Source organism: Dendrobates tinctorius, unplaced genomic scaffold, assembly GCF_039654945.1.
Source record: "Dendrobates tinctorius isolate UK_male_01 unplaced genomic scaffold, ASM3965494v1 ptg000020l, whole genome shotgun sequence".
Taxonomy (NCBI): Eukaryota; Metazoa; Chordata; class Amphibia; order Anura; family Dendrobatidae; genus Dendrobates; species Dendrobates tinctorius.
Window position 1 is genome coordinate 21,865,608 of NW_027361688.1, and position 13,494 is coordinate 21,879,101.

A 13,494-nucleotide genomic window follows, 5' to 3' on the forward strand; every position below is an offset into this window, starting at 1 on the left:
ATCAGCAAATTTAATCAGTTTACCCTCAATTCCTTCATCTAAATCGTTGATAAAGATGTTGAACAATACAGGGCCCAGGACAGAGCCCTGTGGTACCCCACTTGAGACATTCTTCCAACTGGATATGCAGCCATTTATGACCACTCTTTGGGTCCGATCACTAAGCCAGTTATGAATCCACCTAACATACTTAGTGATTTTTTTCAATAAGGATTGTGTGAGATACTTTGTCAAATGCTTTGCTGAAGTCAAGATATACTATATCTACAGCATTTCCCTGATCCACCCAATCAGTGATTCCGTCATAGAAGGAAATTAAGTTAGTCTGACATGACTTATTAGTAGTTACAAACCCATGCTGACTCTGTTTAATCACTCCATTCTTATCCAGGTACTGACATACATATTGTTTAATAATTTGTTCAAAGATCTTTCCTGGTATAGAAGTCAGACTCACCATCCTATAGTTGCCTGGGTCCACCTTCTTCCCCTTTTTGAAGATAGCTGTTATGATTTCATTTCTTAAAACACAGCACATATACATGAGGAATTTGGGCTCCTGTTTCTATGTAGGACATGTTCAGAATAAGCAGCAGGGAAGACATTATGGAGCATGACTGAGCAGTGTAGCTGTGAATGCTGCTTTGAGAGTGAGCTAGCACAATTACTGTAAAAGGAGCAGCTTTCTTTTTTCACTCTAGTCAATTCTCCTCCTACTTCCCCTCCATATAGAATTAAATAGGCACCTATAATCTGATATCTCAGTGAGCTGGCAGTCTATCATTATATGGAGCGCCCTCCAGAGGCTTCAAAAGGAAATACTTTTCTGTCTCTCCAGATATTGGATATTGGAAAACAGCCCCTGTATTGAAGATGAGGTATGAAAAAAGCCTTTGTTCAATGTTGGGTGCCAACACCTATGTGTTTTTAATAACTGCTCATCACCTTTGGATTTTCAGCTTCTATTAGGTAAAAAGGGGTTGTCCAAAAATTAAATATCATATTCCTTGTGCATATCGTAAAAAAAAAATGTTTACCATTTGCCTGCTATTACAAGAAGGACCCCCATCATGTGTTATGATGAGTCTTTTACTTACACAGTATGGCGTCATCTGGTGTACAAGACACGTGCTCAGTCACTCAACCCACAGCCAGATCTCTATGACCAACATAAATAACTTTCTGGACTGCTTGTTAGGGACGGAGCAGTTAAATTACAGCTGAGAAAATGCATCCTGTATGGAAATTGAAAAGGGACTATGTCAGCTGCCAGAAGGAGAAGGAGATTGATTTTATCCAAAGTTAGACCCAAAGGCACAGATTAACATAGAATACAACGGAAACATAGAGGCAAAAAAAATAATTAAAAAGTATATTTTTAATGCAAAAAACACTGTAAATAATTTAAAAAATGGTATAAAAATGTCTAAAAAAAGATAAAAAAAGGACAGCACTTGTTCTGAAATGCCGCTTCTTTTCAATTCTGTATGTTATTGAAACCAATAAAATATATTTAAAAAAAAAAAAAAGGACAGCTCACTTTATCCCTATTATCCAATGGAAGACAATAAGGAACATGATAGGAAGCTTATCAGCCGTCCCTTATCTGCAATTACATGTGACAATTGCAATTAACTGGAGGAGCGCAATTGATCAGTTAAGATTAATGAGACACTAATTTGTATTTTAGGAGATAATTGGCAATCTTTCAAGACGGTATGGGACAAGTGGCAGCCACTTCAAGTTTAGATTACTTTCTAGTATGTCAGCTGCTACGTCTTTTAATTATTGCACAGGATACATGCAGGATATAGTATGCAGACAGAGCTGGGGATCAAAGGGCGGACGCTCCCTTCCACACTCTGATCTTCGCTCTCCTTCTCTTTCCTACCTGTAGTATTTGTTTTTACTTAGGCTATAATTATATATATATATATATATATATATATATAGAAACAGTACATGCATGTATACTGTATATACAGTATACTACATTTTATATAAATCAGTGGACTAAAACAATCAGAGTAGGAAGCAGGTGAAGCCCTAAGCTTTTGGGATCCACAAATACTGTGATATCCCCACCTGACTGACATACAGCTCCCGGCAGACAGCCATAAGCAGCGTCATGTACTGGCTTCACAACAGAGTCAGTAAACGTTCAGAGCATCAGTGATCCTATTGAAGGTCTTCACTCCCATGCTTAACCATCGGACCCGCCCCTGAGGGACTCATCATTACAACATCCTTCAGGCTGCCCACCAAAGTCCAACCTGTTTACCACCATGAGGTTTTACATCCTCTATTAGTTAAATTTTAGTCCGCCGTATCTTAGCTGCAACTTCCACTTGACTACTCAACCGCAAGGCTATGACAGTGTTACACTTAAAGGGGTTTTCTGTTTTTGGAAAACCCATGTCCCTGGCTGACAGCGCTGCAGCCAGTCACTGAGCTCAGGGGAGTCAACGTGACATAAGCACTGCAGACAGGAGCAGACACCGGGAGCATACGTAGACGCCCAGCACTGGACCCGGGGAGGGTGAGTAAAGGACAGGATCACCCTTCCCTTAGGCTTAGAAGGTTAATGGCAACTTTATCTCATTTTAGCCATGATATATGAAACATGGTGTCAGATATACAACACCTACTTCTACTAAGGCAATAAGCCATGCATCACTATAGAATGGCATTGGTAGATAGTGATTGTAAGAGGGCAGCAGGAAATGTTTCCTCCAGTTCTTCCGATGTGATAAAGAGATAAGAGAGGAAGTTATATGTCTTTATGCGCCGCACCCTCCTCACGGTAAGACAGGCACACACACACCGGGCTTCCAACTGCTAATGCTTTTTACAATGCACCTATGGAAGCCATTGGAGGTATAGGATACGCTATATAGACAGAAGTATTGGAACACATGTTTTGATCATTGTATTCAGGTTTCTCATCCAGTACCATTGACATTGGAGTATAACTTCCAGCCCTTCATCCCCCCCACTGTGTATATAAAGTTAGTTTAGGACATTCTTCCCTCCTAAATCTTCCCCCATCACCTGTGAGTGATAATATTGAGAAGTGGAAGGAATCACAGCAACTCAGCCACAAAGTGGGGACCACATAATGTTACAGAGCGGGGGTTCAAGTAGTCACCAAGTCATCATATCTGCAGAATCCTGGCCTCCTCCGGTATTAACATCAGCACAAACACTGCGCCCCGGCCGGGAGCTTCATGGCTGAGCAGCTGCATGCAACCGTACATCACCAAGCACAATGCCGAGCGTTGGATGGAGTGGTGTAAAGCCGCCATCACTGGACTCTGGAGGAAACGTGTTCTGTGCAGTGATGGATCACACTTCTCTATCTGGTGTCTGAGTCTGCTTTGGACGAGAACATTACTCGTACTGTGAAGGTCCAGCTCTCAAAACCCACCAATCGCTTCACCCATAGGACAGAATCGGTAAGCTTATCATCTAGAGCAGTGGTTCCCAAACTCCAGTCCCTCGCTGACCCCAACAGGTCATGTTTTCAGGATTTCCATAGTGTTACACATGTTAGAGAATTCCAGATGCCTTGATGATACTTCCATCACTTGTGAAATGCTAAGGAAATCCTGAAAACATGACATGTTGGGGTCCGCGAGGACTGGAGTTTGGGAACCACTGTTCTAGAGGGAGCAGAGCACCATACTGACTCATAGACTTTCTCCTGAGCCCATAGACCACTCTAATCATGGTCCAGCATATCTAGAAGGGGTTAACCATTTCAGATCGTGGCATTTAAATTGTGAGGCTGAAGAATCTCTAACATCATCAATGGGCAGACAATTAATCCAAGGACCAATGAAGGATCCCCAGCACTGTCTAGCCATATGTCTTGTTGTTAATGCAAAAAAAAAAAAAAAAAAAAAATCTACATAAATGCACATTTTTTTAACAATAATTTAACTTTACTAAATGCAAAACATAAAATAATTTACATATATTTGGTAGTTTCAAAATTGTATCCACCCGTAGATTAAATTATTAGCATCGATGCATGGTGGATTGCTTTTTTACATGTATTTATACATATAATTTAAATGCTAGACCAAGCAAGCAAAAAAAAAAAAAAAAATCGTAAAATTGTTCTTCTTCATATGGACATGTTGCACAGGCATTCACATACATCCGGTGTTACCACGCAGCAGTTCCAAAATTGAGCCTCGGTGCTTTTTTAACTGAACCGGCACTTGTCATGTCATCATTTTTACAGAAGAGGGAGCTCTTTGCAGCTTGGATGAAGAACCTGGATGTGAAGCAAACAACACCAAAGTAAAAAAAAAAAAAAGATATAGAAATAAAGAATATAACTAAATCATTATGTTTAATATATCTCAAAAATATTTTTCGTTATATATATATATATATATATATATATAATGTACCTATACAAATATATACTGTATATACACACACAATGGGGACAACAAGTATTTGATACTATGCCGAATTTGTAAGTTTTCCCACCTACAAAGAATGGAGAGGTCTGTAATATTTATTGTAGGTGCACTTCATCTGTGAGAAACAGAATCTAAAAATAAAAACCAGAAAATCACATTGTACGATTTTTACATAATTAATTTGCATTTTATTGCGTGAAATAAGTATTTGATACAATAGAAAAACAGAACTTAATATTTGGTACAGAAACCTTTGATTGTAATTACAGAGGTCAGACGTTTCCTGTAATTATTGACCAAGTTTGCACACACTGCTGCAGGGATTTTGGCCCCCTCCTCCATACAGATCTAGAGCTCTTTCAGGTTTCAGGGCTGTCGCTGGGCAACATTGAGTTTCAGCTCTTCAAATCCAAAGATTTTCTATTGGGTTCAGGTCTGGAGACTGGCTAGGCTACTCCAGGACCTTGAAATACTTCTTACGGAGCCACTCCTAAGTGACCCTGGCTGTGTGTTTCGCGTTATTGTCATGCTGGAAGACCCAGCCACGACCCATCTCCAATGCTCTTACTGAGGGAAGGAGATTGTTGGCCAAATTCTCGCGATACATGACCCAATCCATCCTGTCCCCTTTGCAGAAAAGCACCCCCAGATGTTTCCCCCACCATGCTTCATAGTTGTGACAGTGTTCTTGGGGTTCTACTCATCTTTCTACTTCCTCCAAACTCGGCGTACGTAGTCGATACCAAAAAGTTCTATTTAGGTCTCATATGACCACATGACCTTCTCCTATGTTTCTTCTGGATCATCTAGATGGTCAATGGCGAACTACAAATGGGCCTGGACATGTTCTGGCGTGAACAAGGGAACCTTGCATGCTCTGCAGGATTGAAATCCATGACGGCATAGTGTGTTACTAACGGTAATGTTTCACACTGTGGTCCCTGCTCTCTTCAGGTGATTGACCAGGTCCTCCCGTGTAATTCTGGGCTGATGCCTGACCTTTCTCAGAATCATCCTTACCCCACGAGGCAAGATCTTGCATGGAGCCCCAGACCGAGTGTTCTGTCCTCACTAAAGATCTGGGATTCATGTAGCTTATACAGGCAGCTAAACCGCTATACCGGGGGTCCAATAAGGGAGACAGTAGTTGAATCTGTATTTTATTGCATGTAGGGTATATTGGCACGGTGAAACTACAATACAAAACATATACACAGAATCAGTACTGGGTTCATAGGAATACATAATATACATAATAGCTAACCAGGGGAGAGCTAAGTAAGCAGGGGGATCAAAGACAGGAATTAGATGTGGGAAGCGTGATTACCTACCACAGATACTGACACAAGGGGGAGTAGAGGAATGAGATGTTCACAGGAAGCAGGTTTGAGAGAAAATGGCGAACTGGAGGGAACAATGGGGTTGGGCAAAACCATAATGCTTTGCAAACTTACCCAGATTACATTGTGAATTGGAGGGAAAGAGAAGATTAGAAAGTGAAACTAAGACACACAATAACACTGCAGTTATGACTTTGGTCAGTAGATGGAGCCAAAGATACAGAAAACATTAAATCTATGGCTGAAACTGAATATTCTGGATATTCACAGCAAATCATTGTGTATATATATATATATATATATATATATATATAAACAAATAGATAGTCAAGGATCATGAATTATGTCGGAGACAGAACACCGAGGAAGATTGAAAGCCATCTTGTGTTTCTTCCCTTTTCTAATAATTGTGCCAACAGTTGACTTCTCACCAAGCTGCTTGCCTACTGTCCTGTAGCCCATCCCAGCCTTGTGCAGGTCTACAATTTTCTCCCTGGTGTCCTTAGACAGCTCTTTGCCATGGTGACATAGCAACAGAGTAACATAGTTAGCAAGGCCGAAAAAAGACATTTGTCCATCCAGTTCAGCCTATATTCCATCAGAATAGATCCCCAGATCTACGTCCTTCTAAAGAACCTATTAACAGTAAGATACAATATTGTTACGCTCCAGGAAGACATCCAGGCCTCTCTTGAACCCCTCGACTGAGTTCGCTATCACCACCTCCTCAGGCAAGGAATTCCAGATTCTCAATGCCCTAACTGTAAAGAATCCTCTTCTATGTTGGTGGAAAAACCTTCTCTCATCCAGACACACAGAATGCCCCCTTGTGACCATCACCTTCCTTGGTATAAACAGATCCTCGGAAAGATATTTGTATTGTCCCCTCATATACTTATACAAGGTTATTAGATTGCCCCTCAGTCGTCTTTTTTCTAGACTAAATAATCCTAATTTTGCTAATCTCTCTGGGTATTGTAGTTCCCCCATCCCCTTTATTAATTTTGTTGCCCTCCTTTGTACTCGCTATAGTTCCATTATATCCTTCCTGAGCACCGGTGCCCAAAACTGTACACAGTACTCCGTGTGCGGTCTAACCAGGGATTTGTACAGAGGCAGTATAATGCTCTCATCATGTGTATCCAGACCTTTTTTAATGCACCCTATGATCCTGTTTGCCTTGGCAGCCGCTGCCTGGCACTGGCTGCTCCAGGTAAGTTTATCATTAACTAGAATCCCCAAGTCTTTCTCCATAGTAAAAAAAAAAAAAAAGGATAAAAGGTTGGATTAAAGGCCCCGTCACACACAGCGAGATCGCTAGCGAGATAGTTGATTTTGTGACGCAACAGTGATCTCGCCAGCGATCTCGCTGTGTGCGACATGCATCAGCGACCGGCCCCCCCACCGGGTATCACTGATTGTGCTTGAACGTCCTGGGCCATGTTTTGATCGTGGGTCTCCCGCTGGCCAGCGTGCATTGCTGCGTGTGGCAGCGGGAGACCGACGATCAGCGAGTTCCCAGCGCTGTAAGCAGACGTTGGGAGCTGGTATTTAAGGTAAACATTGGGTAACTAAGCGTGCACATCACTTAGTTACCCGCTGTGTACCTTAGATACCTGCGTGCTCGCGCTAGGACGCTGGTAACCAAGGTAAACAGCGGGTAACTAAGTGACGCACGTGCCTAGTTACCCGCTGTGTACCTTAGATACCAGCGTCCCAGCGCGAGCACGCAGGTATCTAAGGTACACAGCGGGTAACTAAGTGATGTGCACGCTTAGTTACCCGATATTTACCTTAGATACCAGCGTCCTCGCTGATCCTGATCGCTGGCGAAGCTGCCTGTTTGGCAGCTCACCAGCAATCATGTAGCGAGGCACCAGCGATCCTGACAAGGTCGTATCGTTGTCGGGATCGCTGGTGCATCGTTTAGTGTGACGGGGCCTTAACTCTGAGCTGCTTGAAAGATAAAAGTCCAAATGGATATTCAGATGAAAAAGTGCCTTTTTGTGGTTTCCTGATGAAGGAGTCATAGTACTCCGAAACCCGTTGAATAAAGCCACTTTTTCATCTTGATATCCATTTGGACTTCTATCTTTCAAGCAGCGTGGAGTTAATCCACCTTTTTATTCCATTTTTTTACTCTGGCTGGTCACGAGGAGACCCTGCAGCAGCTAATGAGCCTGTTTTTGGGCTCTATCTGGTGAGTAAAATCTGATTAGAGGTATCTCTTAATACCCAGATAAGACCCTATTGTGCTTTTTCTTTCCTTCCAGCTTTTTATTAAGTCCTTCTCCATGTCAGATTTACCCAGCGGCTTCCCGTTCAGTGTGTAATGGTGATATTGATTCCTTCTTCTCATGTGTATAACCTTACATTTCTCATTGCTAAACTGAATCTGCCACCGTTCTGCCCAAGTCTCCAACTTATCCAGATCCATCTGGTGGAGAGGTTGGAGTGTGATTGAGTGTGTGGACAGGTGTCTTTATACATGTAACGAGTGCAGAGTAGGAGGGCTTCTTAAAGAAAAACTAGCAGGTCTGTGAGAGCCAGAATTCTTGCTGGTTGGTAGGTAAATAAATACTTACTTCATGCAATAAAATGCAATTTAATTATGTAAAAATCATACAATGTGATTTTCTGTTTTTTATTTTTAGATTCTGTCTCTCACAGGTGAAGTGTACCTACGATAAAAATTACAGACCTCTCCAGTCTTTGTAGATGGGAAAACTTGCAAAATCGGCAGTGCATCAAATGCTTATTTTCTCCACTGTATGTATGTATATATTGTGACAAAGCCACTGGTAAAGTGCTGGAGGGGAGATATGTTTCACTATGCTTAAAGGTTTCAGTGATATAAAACTCAGAGTTTTTGCTCCAGCACATAAAGTTAACTAATTTGTATAATGGGCTGGCTTTTATGTGGACATCCATAGAGTGGGTGGGAGGATGCCCACGTTATCTCCACCCCATGGTGTGGTTTGGTCTGGGGCTTAAATAGCTAGACTCCAGAGGCAGTCTTGGTTCAGCAGGGCTGAAGAGAGGATCTCCAGTGGTTTGTGTCCTGAGGAGGAAAGCCTAAACCTGTGTTGCTCCAGAGCCGGCCACTCCCCGCAATTGAATACGTCGTGTTGCAGCATTTTGTTTTCTTTGTTTTCCTATTTTGCCCCAATGGGCTGTATTTATTTTTTACTTCATGTTGGTTTATGCCGACTGTCTAATAAACCAACAGAAGATTTAAAGAGACAGTGTTCCTGCCTTCTACCTCCATAATAAGCTGAAATACCACAATATATGTATATATATATATATATATATATATATATACACTGCTGAAAAAAAGTGAAAACTTAAATGCTACAATGTAATTACCAGTGAATCACACTTCTGTGAAATAAACCTGTCCAGTTATGAAGTAACACTGGCTGTGAATCAATTCCTCCTGATGTTGTGCAAATGGAATAGACCACAGGTAGAAATTATTGGCAATTAGCAAGACAACCCATATAAAGGAGTGGGTCTGCAGGGGGTGACTACATACCATTTCTCTGTTCTCATCCTTTTTGGCTGTTGTTTTGGTCACTTTTGCATTTTGTCATGGCTCTCATCCCTAGAGGTAGTATGAGGAATTGTCTACAACCCACAGAAGTTGCTCAGGTAGTGCAGCTCATCCAAGATGGCACATCAATGTGAGCTGTAGAAAGAAGGGTAGCTGTGTCGGTCAGCACAGTGTCCAGAGCATGGAGCAGATACCAAGAGACAAGTCAGTACACCAGATATGGAGGGGGGGTCATAGGAGGGTATCAACCCAGCAGCAGGACTCTTACCTCCTCCTTTCTGCAAGAAGGAGCAGTACCAATGCCATGCAAAATGACCTCTAGAAGGCCACTAACATGGCCACTAACATGACTCCATGAGGGTGCTATGAGGACCTGACTTCCACAAGTGGGTGTTGTACTTACGGCCCAAAACCATGCAGGGCAATTGGTATTTGCCAGAGAACATCAAGATTGGAAGATTCAACACTGGCGCCCTGTGCTCTTCATGGATGAGAGCAGGTTCATACTGAGCACATGTGACAGAAGTGACAGAGTCTGGAGAAGCCGTGGAGAACATTCTGCTGCCTGAAACATTCTCCAGCATGACCGGTTTGATAGGGGTTCAGTAATGGTGTGGGGCCGCACAGCCTTCCATTTGCTAGCCAGAGGTACCCTAACTGCCATTAGGTAACGGGAAGAGATACTCAGACTCATTGTGAGACCATATGTAGGTGCAGTCAGCTCTGGGTTCCTTCTGATACATGACAATGCTAGGCCTCGTAGCTGAAACACGTCAGCAGTTCCTGCATAATGAAGGCATTTATGCTATTGACTGGCCCGCCCGTTCTCCAGACATGAATCCAATTGAGCACATCTAGGACATCATGTCCTGTTCTATCCGCCAACACCATAAAATGATAGATTCTATCATTTTCTGCATGCTTCTAGCGCTTTAAGTTGCACCATCATTTATGTTATTATGATTTATTAATTCTTTGCGGTGCTCCTTTTCTTGCTATACTTGGTATCCACAATGCCATGTTGCACCACAGATTGTCCAGGAGCTAACTCATGCTTTAATACAGGTCTGGGAGGAGGTCCCTCAGGAGAACATCCATCGCCTCATCAAGAGCATGTACAGGCATTGTAGGGAGGTCATACAGGCACATGAAGGCCACACACACTACTGAGCATCATTTCCTTGTCTTGAGGCATCTCCACTGAAGTTGGATCAGCCGGTAATTAGATTTTCCACTTTGATTTTGAGTATCATTTCAAATCCAGACCTCCATGGGAAATTAATTTTGATTTACATTGATCATTTTTATTTTTTTTTGTTCTCAACGCATTCCACTATGTAATGAATAAATATTTGCAACTAGGATGTGGTAGTTTCGTGTTCCCTTTATTTATTTATTTTTGAGCGGTGTATATGCTGCTGATTGACAGCCTGCTTTTCTTATTATTTACTTTAAAGGGAATCTGTCGCCTATTTTTTCGCATATAAGATGCGGCCACCGCCATCAGGGCCTTATCTACAGCATTCTGTAATGCTGTAGATAAACCCCCATATAACCTGAAAGGTAAGAAAAATGAGTTATATTATACTCACCAGGGGGGCGGTCTGGGTCCTCCCGTCTTCTAGCGATCAAGTCCTCTTCTTTGCTTCCGGTCGAGGCTCCGGCACAGGCATACTGCTCTGCCCTGCTGAGGGCAGAGCCGAGTACTGCAGTGCGCAGGCGCCAGGAAAGGTCAGAGAGGTCCGGCGTCTGCACACTGCAGTACTCTGCTCTGCCCTCAACAGGGCAGAGCAGTATGCCTGCGCCGGAGCCGCGACGGGAAGCAAAGAAGAGGACGTCATTGCTAGAAGATGGGAGGACCTGGACCGCGACCCCCATCAGACCTGGATCGGACCAGACCACCCCCCCCGGTGAGTATAATATAACAGCCAACCTCAATGGAGCTAAAGGTACTGTCACACTTAGCGATGCACCAGCGATCCTGACAACGATATGGATCGCTGGTGCATCGCTAAGTGGTCGCTAGTGAGCTGCCACACAGGCAGATCTCACCAGCGACATAGCAGTGGTCAGAGGTCGCTACTTACCTGTCAGAAGAGGCGATCCTGACATCCTCCCGCCTGCGTCCACGCGTCGCTTGTCGGCGCCACAGGAAGCCCAGCAGGAAGCTGACGACAAGAAACGGCCCAGGCCGTTCTCGCGGAATCAGCGGGGAGGAGCCGGTCGGAGGTAAGTATCAGACATAGCAATATCGCTAGCAATATCGCTGCTGCGTCACAAAACCAGTGATGTTACAGTGATATTGCTAGCGATATCGCTTAGTGTGACGGGGCCTTAAGGGCAGAACAGGACCTGGGTGGACTCTTCAGACACCTCCACATGGGACGCTATACACATGAAATGCCTATCTCAAAAGAGGGAGCCACAACCCTGTTTGTACAAAGTACAAAAAACTACAACAAAACCAAAAGAAATGAGCCGGAGTATAAGTTGGTATACGAGCAATGTCAAAGGGCCACAATGTAGTCATACTATGGCCATTTCTCAGACAAAACGAAAGAAGAAAAAAAAGCAAGAAAAAAGCAAAATGGGCATACACCCCATAGTAACTAAATAAATAGTAATAGTACATGTAAATAACATAGGGCACTTAGTTAACACTATTTTGATTAAAAAAAACCTAAAAGCCATCCCACTGCACCAAGGTGAACCTAATCAAGATGGTCCTCTCCTGTCTCTAGTATTAAAACCTTATCTTGTGTCAGCCAACGTCAGTGTAGATAAAGTTCAGCAGCATTAGATATATTTGGATCAGCAGCATTTACCAGCCAGAAAGACATAGGGGAAATAGGTTGGAGAAGTTGCTGAACTTTCTGCAAAAAAAGATCTACAGCAAGTATGCAAGGTGTGAACATACCCTGAACGGGAAAAGGCTAAGCCTTGCTGAAATCAGAAAAAAATGTTCGATCCTCACAATTTAACCCTTTCTGAAATGCAATTTACGTATGCAGGTGAAGATTCCAAAAAGGGATGAGGTTCCAAATGACCCTCAATGTAAATGTTAGGGCTGTTTTTTTTTTAATTACCGTTTGCCTCTTTATCGGATAATACAGTACAGTGAGCTACATAGTTACAGAGGTTGAAAAAAAGATGCAAGACAATGAAGTTCAACCTTCCTCAACCAATTATACATTATGTTAGAGGACTTATAACCCTTAAAGTGGCTATCCAGGAAAAAAGATGGGCGATCGCGTACAGTAAAGTTCGGGATCCGTACAGAACACCTACTGTTCAGACACGGACCCCGAATTCAGACTTCACCAGAAAGTCTGTGATACTGTTCGGAATCGGCATCCCGAAGACCAGGTGTTTCTCATGATGTCATCTGCATAATAGCGCAAAAAAACTCCGGGATCTCTGATAGTACGTAAGTTTAATACTACCAGTCAGAGTGCTGTGGTTCAGCTGTGGCCGGAGGTAAAAAGTTTACCTTCAGTCACTGGCGTCAGCTGATGGGACTTTTCCTCCCCTGTATTTTACTATGGGACTACTACTTCCCTGGGTTCCTCTGTATTCTTGATAACCAGCCAGGTAAAACTGACAGCTAAGGGCTGTAACTCCCAGCTGTCAACTTCAGCAAGGCTGGTTATCAAGATTAGAGGGGTCCCCACGCATTTTTTTCTTTATTTAAATAAATGAATAAATAAAAAACGGAGTGCGGAACACACAGCCAGAATAAAGTCTTTTATTTGAAATAAAAGACTTCTATTAGTGGGTTGCTATTTTTAGGCTGAGGGATGCCAATATTCATGGCCCATTACCAGCCAGTCCACAGCTGTTTGCTTTAGCTTGGCTGGTTGTCAAAAAATGGAGGTGACCCGACGCCATTTTTTTTAAATAGTTTTTTTTTTTTAAATGGTGCTGGCACCCATCTATTCTTGATAACCAACCTTGCTAAAGCTGATAGCTGAGGGTTACATCCTGCAGCCGTCAGTTTTGCCTGGCTTGTTATTAAAAATACAGGAGACCCATGTTGTTGTTTTTTTTTCATTTATTTAGAGCGCAGGCGCTGGCTGATGAATACTCCCATGAGCTGCTGCCTGCTCTCGCTGTTATTAGTGGCAGCAAGCGTAGGCTAATGGTAGTGTTTCACCAGCTAATG